Source organism: Podarcis liolepis (assembly GCF_965112155.1).
Source record: "Podarcis liolepis genome assembly, chromosome: 3".
Classification (NCBI taxonomy): domain Eukaryota; kingdom Metazoa; phylum Chordata; class Lepidosauria; order Squamata; family Lacertidae; genus Podarcis; species Podarcis liolepis.
In genome coordinates, this window is record NC_139557.1 from 43,345,837 (window position 1) to 43,356,737 (window position 10,901).

The following is a 10,901-nucleotide window of genomic DNA, read 5'->3' on the forward strand; positions in this document are numbered from 1 at the left end:
TCAACTTGTTCATTATTATTTTTAATATAATTTTATTGCATTTCAGAACAACCACAAAAATGTACAGAACTCAAAAACACCAGCCTCCTCCCCACCAGCATCCACTGACCCTCCACCCACCTGTTCCCCAGGTAGTTTAATGTCATCAGCACATAGTTCAAGTGGCTATCTATGCTCATAACTACTATTAACCTAGAAGCATAATTGTAGAGTTGGAAGCGGCCCTGTAGTCCCAACCCCCTGCAATGCAGGTATCTCAGCTAAAGCATCCATGACAGATGGCCATCCAACCTCTGCTTAAAAGCCTCCAATGAGGGAGAGTCCACCACCTCTTGAAGAAGTCCGTTCCACTGTCAAAGAGCTCTTAGCACCAGAAAGTTCTTCCTGCTGTTTAGTTGGAATCTCCTTTCTTGTCACTTGAAGCCATTGGTTCAGATCCTACCCTCCGGAGCAGGGGAAACCAAGCTTGCTCCATCTTTCATGTGACAGCTCTTTAGATATTTGAAGATGGCTATTGTATCTCCTCGCAACATCCTCTTATCCAGGGTAAGCATCCAACTCCCTTAACTGTTCCCGACCTTGATCATCTTGGTCAGTCCCCTCTGCACACATCTCAGTTTGTCAATATCCTCCATGAACTGTGGTGCCCACAATTGGACACAGTACTCCATGTGTGGTCTGACCAAGGCAGAATTGAGCAGTACTACTATTTCCCTTGATCTGGCCATTATACTTCTGTTGATGCAGCCTATAATAGCTTTTTTTGCGGCTGCGTCACACTGCTGCCTCAACCTGTATTAATACAATATGCAATTTTCAACATAGGTCTGCAAGATTAACTTCTTTCTGCTTTTCAGACAAGCAACAGTCACTTAAAGACACTACCTTGAAAATCACCAAGGTAAATGCCTTCATTGGAATTTTAAGTGATGGCATCTGGCTTTAGAGCTGAAGAAATTGCACCCTAAATATGGAGACACAGCATAGCACATATAATAGAAAATCAAAAGGAAGGTTAGCTCACTTTTGTCTTTTAAAGGTGTGTGTGTTTGTGTACGTAGTGATGATTTACAGTAGTGCCCCGCAAGTCGAAAAACTCGCTAGACGAAAGGGTTTTGCGGTTTTTGAGCTGCTTCGCAAGACGAATTTCCCTATGGGCTTGCTTCGCAAGACGAAAACGTCTTGCAAGTTTGTTTCCTTTTTCTTAACACCGTTAATAAGTTGCGACTTGACTTCGAGGAGCAACTCATAGAACGCGGTGTGGTAGCCTTTTTTGAGGTTTTTGGTGATTTTTGAAGCTTTTCCAAAACTTTTCCGACACCGTGCTTCTCAAGACGAAAAATTCGCTAGACGAAAAAACTCGCGGAACGAATTCATTTCATCTTGCGAGGCACCAGTGTACCGTATTTTTTGCTCTATAAGACTCACTTTTTCCCTCCTAAAAAGTAAGGGGAAATGTGTGTGCGTCTTATGGAGTGAATGCAGGCTGTGCAGCTATCACAGAAGCCAGAACAGCAAGAGGAATTGCTGCTTTCACTGTGCAGCGATCCCTCTTGCTGTTCTGGCTTCTGAGATTCGGAATATTTTTTTTCTTGTTTTCCTCCTCCAAAAACTTGGTGCGTCTTGTGGTCTGGTACATCTTATAGAGTGAAAAATACGGTACCTCTGGTGGAAGGTATGTTAGCCTATAAGAGACTTGCTTGATTAAGCATGCACATATAATCTCAGATCACTTGGAACGAAGCTCTGCTTATGTAAAGAGAATAAATGACCACTGCTTTCTCTTTTGGTAAACTACATAAGCGGATTAGCTGTAGTGATACAAAAAGCCATCACAGACAAAAAGTCATCACAGATATTTATTCAATTATGATAATAATACCTGGATGGGAGTAAATGCAGAGGGAAAAATATCTCTTGCTTGGATTGTATGATGTTCAGAAGTGGCAGCCCTATCGGCCCCAAGGAGGAGTACATACCATTACTTTCCGCACCAGGGATTTTGCTTAATTATGCTAGCAATCATGGTGCAGGCAGAAGGAGCTATTTAGGGCCCAGCTTCCTAATCATTAGAAATCTTGCTAAACTGTTTCCACTCATCTGTGACACTTCATCAGACATTACCTACATGCTTTCCATCTTGTCATAAAGGTAATAAACTTGGTTTTGTTTGTTTTTGAAGTGAAAGCTTGGATTCTCATCCTTACTATGCCTAATATCAATTTCTGTATATAATATTGGAATTGTAGAAAGTACGTGACCTTCTTTCAGCTTTTCCTTTCTGAGCTCAATGCTTAAGATGGGTTTATCTTGGACTCTGTAATGAACCTGTGAAGTTTGCTGCTGTACAGTAGGGGGAGAACACTGGTTTAAACGTCTTCAACAGGGCATTAGGTAAATTAATGGGGAATAGGTTATTAGCAAGGGCTGTCAGCAATGAATAGCTAAGGGAAACCTTCAGGGTGAGAGGCAGTCTACCATTGAATAGCAAGTGCTAAGGAGCAAACAGACAGAGGATTAAGAAGGGTCTGCTTGCTTTCCTTGTGGGATTGCTGAAGGCATCTCCCTGGCCACTGAATGGGTCTTTTGTCTGATCCAGTAGATCTCTTCTTACCATCCATGTCTTGACAGTCCCAAATCCTGAATCATGCTCTCTCTGTGTGTATGTGTGTGTGTAATTACTACAAGCAAAACATCTAGCTGTGGCGTCCCCTGTTAAGAGTGTTGCCATAGTAACATGGGCACACTTAAACCAAGGGAAAGCAAACCACTGGAAAATAATCATGTTCCGTTCTGTTCTTTTGTTCTGCACTTGGAAAGCAAGGCTGATCAGAACTTCCTCTTCATGGGAACAGGCAAAACCAGATAACGGCACTGAATGAAGCAACACCAGGTTGATCTTCATGTGAGAGCATCGCTTAGAACAGAATCAGAATAGACTTGTTCACAGTGCCGTGTCAGAAACAGGCAATATGCTAAAACATTTATTTTTTAGATGCCAGCGGCTTCCAAGATGATATTTGTGCCCCCCCCTTGAATAATTGAGAGGGCATTTTAAAGGGGTTTTCTGTTCCTGCAAGAGGGAATTTGAGGGCCTTTTAAAATTGCATGATATGGAATCAACAGACCGGAAAATGTTAGTAGAAAGTTCATAATTTATTGACTGGTTTAGAAGTTTCCCCTGGTGAAACCTTCCTAAAGTATTAGAAGTGTGAACACAAGAAACATTTCTTTATTTTTTAAATAAAATTGGGAGAGAAAGGTTGGAGAAAATCGGCAGAGAGTACTCTGGTAAAGAGATTGCCCCATTACAGAAGGCAACAAATGGAAAATTATTTTCTTCAAGAACTATTGTTTAAAAACAAAGAAAACCAGCCTGTCTTTCATTAGTTACCAGCAAAAGCTGAAAGGGCATTGGTATTGTCTCATCTGGTTTCTCTTGCCTTCCTCCCTCTCCAGACTTTTCATCCTCCTGTCTGTTGGCCAACCAGTGAAACTTAGGATAAAGCCTTACTTGTTTCACCCGAATTTTAAAAAACCCACCCCAAATCTTAGGCAACCTTAGCATTTCAAGTTGCATCATCCCAAACTCCTGTTCACGGAAACGGTCATCTGCTCAGGCACCTCAGCGTAACTCTGGCTTGAGTTTTCAAATTAGATGGAAGCCGGTTTGAGGGAAAGGAATATTTCTCAAGGAACTGCAGGATCCCTATGGATTGTGGTTGACGTCATGTGTACACAGCTTTGAACATCAGTGGTGGGAGCAAACGGTAATGTCGACACAGCCTTACTCTGCGCACTACTGCTACAGCGCCCTTTAAAAAGCAACCACAAATGATGCTCTCTCAGAAAAGCCCATGTGCCAAGACATGGGGAAAGTTGATGAGTCCCTGAGAAGCCATGGGAGGGTGGAGGAATGAAGACTGGGAGAAATCAGCCCACTCCCCAGTGCAGCTCTACAAATGTTGTCCTAGTGGACCATCTGAGCTCCCTCCGAATGCCAGCTCTAGGTTAAGCAACCTGCACAGATCCTACTCTGCTCCTGTAAGAAGAAATATGCTTGGTGTTTTTTTTTTAAATAATTAACGTTTCAAAGGTTACAGGAAAAAAAGCAAAAAACATTTTTAAACAGAAACAATACAACACATCACAGTAAAGAAAAAACAAGAATAAGAAAAGAAAAAACAAGAAAAAATAAAATCCATTAAAAAAGCGAAAAAGAAAAATACAACACATCTTCCCATAACTTGTCTTTCATTAGCTTATTTCCTTGACCACCTCACACCTCCCTTTTTTGTATTCTAGTTCGATTATCTGTTTCAGCAAATCCTTTCCATCTTTTCAAATTTTTGTCCTGTAATTTATCTTAATATAATGTAATTTTACTTTCCCTCCTTTCACCAATTAGCAGTCAGTTTTTCCCAAATTCTTTATAACATTTCTGCTAAAGCCACATAACATCATTCCAACATCCTTCTAACATTCATTAATTTTGCAGTGTTTCTGTAAGTATACTTTGAATTTCTTCCAATCATCCTCCACCAACTCTTCTCCCTGGTCTCGGATTCTGCCAGTCATTTCCGCCAGTTCCATGTAGTCCATCACCTTCATCTGCTATTCTTCCCGGGTGGGTAGATCTTGTGTCTTCCAAGAAATATGCTTGGTTCTGGCATCCAGGACAGAACAGGTCCTCTCCCCACCCCCCAGGGTCTAATGCCCAGGGCAACATGCTTCAAGCAAATGATTATTAATTGTAGAGACCAAACCACATGCAATTTTGCAGGGCTGCGCTAGCTTTAATAAAACCTGAACAAAGGCAGCTCCTATTTCTGTTGCAGTCTGGAAGCAAGTGATCTCAACAGCATAATAAATGCTGTGGGAAGGTTAGCGAAATGGCATTTGTAATTTGTGATGATGTACACAAGCTGTAAACCTTCCTCCGCAGTTCACTGGAGTCGGTCTTCATTCTCTCCCCCCTATGATTTTTTTTCTTTATGCTTTAAAAGGCTGAGGATGAATGCTTGCAAAATAATAAAAAAATGGAAGGACATGTAGAGCTAGGTTAGGGCATAATATCATTTTCTGTTGTCTTTTAATAGCTGTATGCCTGCTTAGCTAGCTAAAGCGAAGCCCAATCCTACAAGTAAGAAAGCCCCTCTGTGTTCAGTGCACTGATTTGTTTATTAGTGGCTGGGAGCGCATGTACTTTTTACCAAGAGAGTTCAGCCTTAGAGCATAATCTACTTGGTTGCCAAATGTGTCTCTTATCTACAAATGTAAAAAACCTTAAAGCATGTATGAAGGAAAGGCCATTGTTGTTTTCCACTCATATACAGTTACCCTCTACAATAAGTGTTCCTCTTTCAGCTGGGAACAGGAGCGTTCTGCCTTTATTAGAATCAACTAATAGAGCATCGAGGACGAGATGGTTGGATAGTGTCTTCGAAGCTACAAACATGAGTCTGACCAAACTGCGGGAGGCAGTGGAAGACAGAAGTGCCTGGCGTGCTCTGGTCCATGGAGTCACGAAGAGTCGGACACGACTAAACAACAACAAATAAAGCATCAGAACGCAATGTCCAAGCTTTTAAGAAAATCAGAACTCGTGATCATACTGGATATTACGCAAAACAAACAGGTGACGGATCATGAAAAAAAGCCCTTTTGCAGCAGGTGATAAGAGTTGTGATGGAGTGGAGAAGGAGTTGTGTAGAATTAAATTGGATTGTGTCTGGTGCAAAGAGTTGTTGGGCTCTTTTGGGGAAAATGTAGCAGTTTATGGATTTGGTTTTAATGGACTAAGACAATTTCCCTTTTGAAATGGTTACTGGTGTGTTTTAATATTCAGGAACTTTTCTGCTTGCGTAAGCAGCTGAGTTCTGCTCGTGAATAATTCCTGCACAGTGTGAAATGGTGCAGATGCCTAGGCATGGACAAAGACTTCAGAGAGCCGGAGTAGAATTTATTTGCTTCATAGGCCCAATAATAAAATTCTAGGTGCATAGGAAGGCGCTGACTGGCTTTTCAGAAGAATCAGCTTTGAACTATTGTCATTCATGTGGGGATGGGGGTGGCTACCTCAAAATCACTTGGGAGGATGAATGTGCCTAGCAAGCTTTAATGTGCTGTACCTGAACAGAAATCCAGAGAGGCAGCCTCCAATACCTTACTTTATTTAATGCATATATTTAACAGGATCCCAGCAGCAGCATTACTGGGAGGATGAGGGGCGGGGAGGTCAGGACTGGGTGGGCCCACTGGTGATAATGCCAGAGTTTCTTTACCAGTGAGGTAAAAGAGTTCAGACCTTGCCATCATCTTTCCCACTCCCTTCACTCTCATCTCAAGCAGCACTGAGGCAGCTGCCAGGAGGCTATTCCTGTAGCTTCCGGCAACCCATTCCTGTTTTTCAAGTGGTTTGTAATGGCTATCAGGGTTCAGGGGCGCCGACTTATAAAAAATATTGGGGGGGCCCATACCGGGGTCCATACCGGCGGCAGGATGGCAGTGGTGCTTTTGCATGCAAGAACCGGCCTGCCCTCCCCAGGCTTCGCGCCGGGAGGCGGCCACCCCCTCCTACCAACGTCACCTTAGCCGAACCCAGAAAAAAAGCCCCGCTCCGGCGGCAGGAACTCCCGTCCCCTCCATTCTCCCCTCACCCCGGTCCCTCGCCGGCGACGAATACGCCATTCCTCGGCCCCGCGGCTCCATTCCTTTCTAAAGTCCCGCCGCTGGGGGGTCTTCCTCTGACTGACCGACCTGCCCGCCCCTTCTCAGGAGCTCCCGGTCACTTTGGGAGGCGCGCGCCGGAGTCCCCTGCGCGGTTTTTGGCAAGGTGCCTAATAATTTTCTTAAATTATTGGGGGGGCAGAGCCCCCCCCAAACGAATTTTTGAGGGGGCTCGGGCCCCCTCAGGCCCCATGGAGTCCGCGCCTATGTCAGGGTTCCAGGTTGGAGTTCACGCCCGTCCTACCTGGAGATGACAGGGTTCGAAATTGGGGGGTGTTCTACATGCAAAATGTATTCTACAGCCCTACCCTGTTTTTATTTCCCTTCTTCAGTCACAAAGGGTTATCAGAGCATCTAACAACTGAAAGTAATAGCCTAAAAACAGTCAACCCATAATAAAATATTAAAAACAGCAGAAGATAACGGGTAGACTTAGAATTGTGTAAGACTAGAAACAAACAGCAGGAATAATTAATTAATTAATTAATTAATTAATTTCTAGTACCCCGCTCATCTGATTAGGTTGTTCCAGACACACTGGGTGGCTTCCAGCAGAATATAAAGAACACACAATACATTACACATTAAAAGGAAAAGACCCAGAGCCAGAGAGAAGGAACATGTGTCTCTCCAAATATTGAACTGCAACTCAAGTCAGCCCTAGCCAGAATGGCCTATTATGCTAAAGGACTATGGGAGCTGTAGTTTAGCAATATCTCAAGGGCCACAGGTTCTCCATCCCATCGCTGGAAAAATGCAGATATCTTTACTGAGTGCTGAAAATATGAAGTCAACATCAAAGCAAATATCTCTGTGGCGTGCATTCTAGAAACATGGTCCTACTACTAAGAAATCTCTGCTTTGGCTTTTCTCATCTCAACAACAGAGCTGCTGAAGGCTGCCCACAGGCAATCCAAGAAGCTGAAGCGGAGTCAATGGCGCTTTAAGGTATTTGGTCTTGACCTACTCAGGGCTGGGAGGCGGTGGGGACAGCACTTCAAACTGTGTTTAAAAGTGGACTGGTTGCCAATGGACTTACTTCAAAACTGACAAGAATTTGATTTAAAATGCCGAGCCCAGTCTAGTGGCAGCATTTTATACTAGCTGAAACACACGTGAAGTCTTCAAAGAAATCCCATAGTGAACAATGCACTAATCCAAAATGTACACACAGCTTCCATGAAGCTGGGTTTTCTGCCTTTGTACATCTTTAGGCCCCAGCAACCAATGGGCTCCAAGTAGCTAGGTTCAGGTGTCAGAAGCAGGTGCTACATAATCCAAAAGAGCCAGGGAAGCACTTCAGGCAGGACATAGTCACTTAAGCAGCCAGCACTTTCTCACCAGCCAACACCAAGACTTTATAGGGCCTGGTGGCAAAGATCCCCCTCAGGGCTGTCTACATCCACCCACTCCATTTTGCACTTTTGACCGAACGCTTCACTGAAGCAGCATGTAATAATAACCCATTAAGTGTTCTTTAACACAGGTAACATCCAGCACAAACAGGGACTTTTTTTCTGATGATGTTATCTTGTATGATTTGTTTCTGAGTTTTTGGTTCCAGAGAGACAAAAAAGAAAGAGAACAAATTGGTTTGACGTCTGGCTGAGGATTGATTCCAGCAAATGAGAAATGATAGCTAGACGTGTTCCATTTTAGGTTATTTCTAATGGTTTTTCTTATAACTGGATCCGAGACACTTGGGAGCTTTGGAGTGTCAATCTCACTTTAATACTGCTGGTCTAGTGATCTGACGGTAATTGACAAAAGAGAGTTCCAACAATGGAGAAATTAAGTCTTACATGATTACACAGGGTAATTGTGTTAAACAAGATAGCTCTTCCAAAGCTTTTGTTCTCCTCACAAAGAGGGCCTATCCACATACATGGAAAGGCTTTGAAATCTCGGCAAGCCATGTCTAATCACTTCATGTGGCTTGGTATAAAGCTTAGATTTGGGGGGAAATGGGCGGAAGAGACCCCCATACATAGCTGTCAACGTTTCCCTTTTTTTAAGGGAAATTCCCTTATTCCAAATAGGATTCCTCACAAGAAAAGGGAAAAGTTGACAGCTATGCCCCCATAGCCTGTTTTCTTGCAGTTTGAGTCTTGTGTTGTAATACTGCTTGCCAGCTAAGAAACGTATTGCTTTGTAATTATTATTATATATTCATTATACACTTACATTTAGAAAAACGACGACGACAACGACTATTTGGATTTTGAGCAGCTACATTCTGGACAGAGCTCTGTGGAGAATCTTATGGCTGATAACAAATAAATCCAAACCCAAACCGTCATTGATGGGCCTATCTATGAATCCCTCTTTAATAGAACATAATTTGTGTTTGTTTACTGTGTGCATAAGCGTATGCTTGTGTATTTTTCAATATACCTTTTATCATCTCTTTAGAACACTTTTGTAATGTCTTAAAACTTCTTCTGTATTCTTTTTTAGTTTGGTATCTTTAGCAATGCGAATAGTTTTGATAATATGAAAAACCACAACCTCATAACTTTTGCTGCCACACGTTTGTTTTAAAATGTCCCTTTGGAATGTTTTGTATTCTACTGAGGTTGGTTGATCTATGGTTTGGTGGCTTCCTTTTTCTCCATTGTTCCTCCTCCTCCTCCTCCTCCTCCTCCTCCTTGCCAACAGCTTGCTTGCCTGCCTTTTTCCTCTGGCCAAGAGGAGGCAAAGGATGGCAGACACTTTCAGCTAGCTAGATCACTTACCCACCAGTAGCCTCCCTTCCTAGCAAGCAATCAGGTAATGGTAGCGAGGAAACCCAATAGCCCCACTGCACTTAAGGGCCCTCCAAAAACTGCTGCTGGGAATTGAAAGGGAACTTTGGCATCGAGTTTCGAAAAGAAATAAGGACATCATGGTTTAGTTGATCCCAAAGGATAACTGAACTTTTATCCAATGATCTTTAATCTGCCTCTTTTGCACACAACACACACTGCAGAGCACAGGCCCAGGACACTCCAACCTAAATGTGAATTGAGCATTCAGGGAGCACCAACAATCATTAAAGGGGCTCAGCTTCTTTTCTCAAATTCTTGCTTCCAGGTAAAACCATGGAGACAGACCCATTCACATTAATCAGTGCACAACAGGTACATCCAGACCCCTTGCAACTGGTTGCTATGGAATCTTGTGGGATCTTACAGGGCGACACATTTATTATAGCATAAGGTTCTGGGGACTGGGATCTACTTCATCAGATGCATTCTAAGTTGAGCTATGCTTTTTAATAAACATTGGCACAGAGAAAACAATTGTTTCAGAAGCACATGATATTTCTGCCTCCAGGCAGTGCGTGAGACAAGATTGGCTCAAAGAAGGCCAAGTCTTTAACCTTCTGGAAACCCAGAAGTGCAATCACATGCAGCTCTACAAGGAAGGAGTTCCAAAGGCATGGAGCTACCACAGAAAAGGTCCTGTCTCTCAAAGGTCTAGGAGCTGGACACCCAGCAAAGCTCTCAGACTGAGATCCCAGGGCGTGGGCATCATTGTATGTGTGCAAGTGGCTCATCTAATAGCTCAGGCCTGATTAGGGCTTTGAAAATTAACACCAGCACTTTGAATTGGGCCTGAAAATACACTGGAAGCCAGGGCAGCTGATAGAACGCAGCTGCTATTTTTATTTATGAGATTGCATGTGTTAATTTCAGTTTGTACCAACTCTGGATCCTTCCAGGCGAAGGGCAGGCAAAAAGTGGTCTGCATATGAATAAAATAAACAAGAACAAATGAGAGGTATTAAACCTTATCTCCCTGATGCGCTAGCTTTCTAGAGGCAGGTTTGATTAAAATAAGAAATAGTTTGCAATATAATCGCCACCCACAGTTTGCAGAGGTAAAATCTAATAGGCTACCACCCGCTCTGCTCCTCCTCCAATGGCCCCTGTCCTTTTCGGAATTCGATGCCACGTGACCAGAGCCTTCTTTTTTTCCGACGTGGGAGGAGCTTGAGAGTATTCATTCACGAGGCTGGCTGAGGGGGAGGAGCTTTCCTGCCTTTGCTTCACTGCGGCGCGCTTCTTCTTATGAATGAAAACGGCTTGCCCGCTCGTCTGGAGCGGAGGAAGGAGCCCCGGACAGGTAAGGGGATTTATGAAGTGGGGGGCGGGACACGGGACACGACGAGCTTCGGGCGTTTCCCCCGC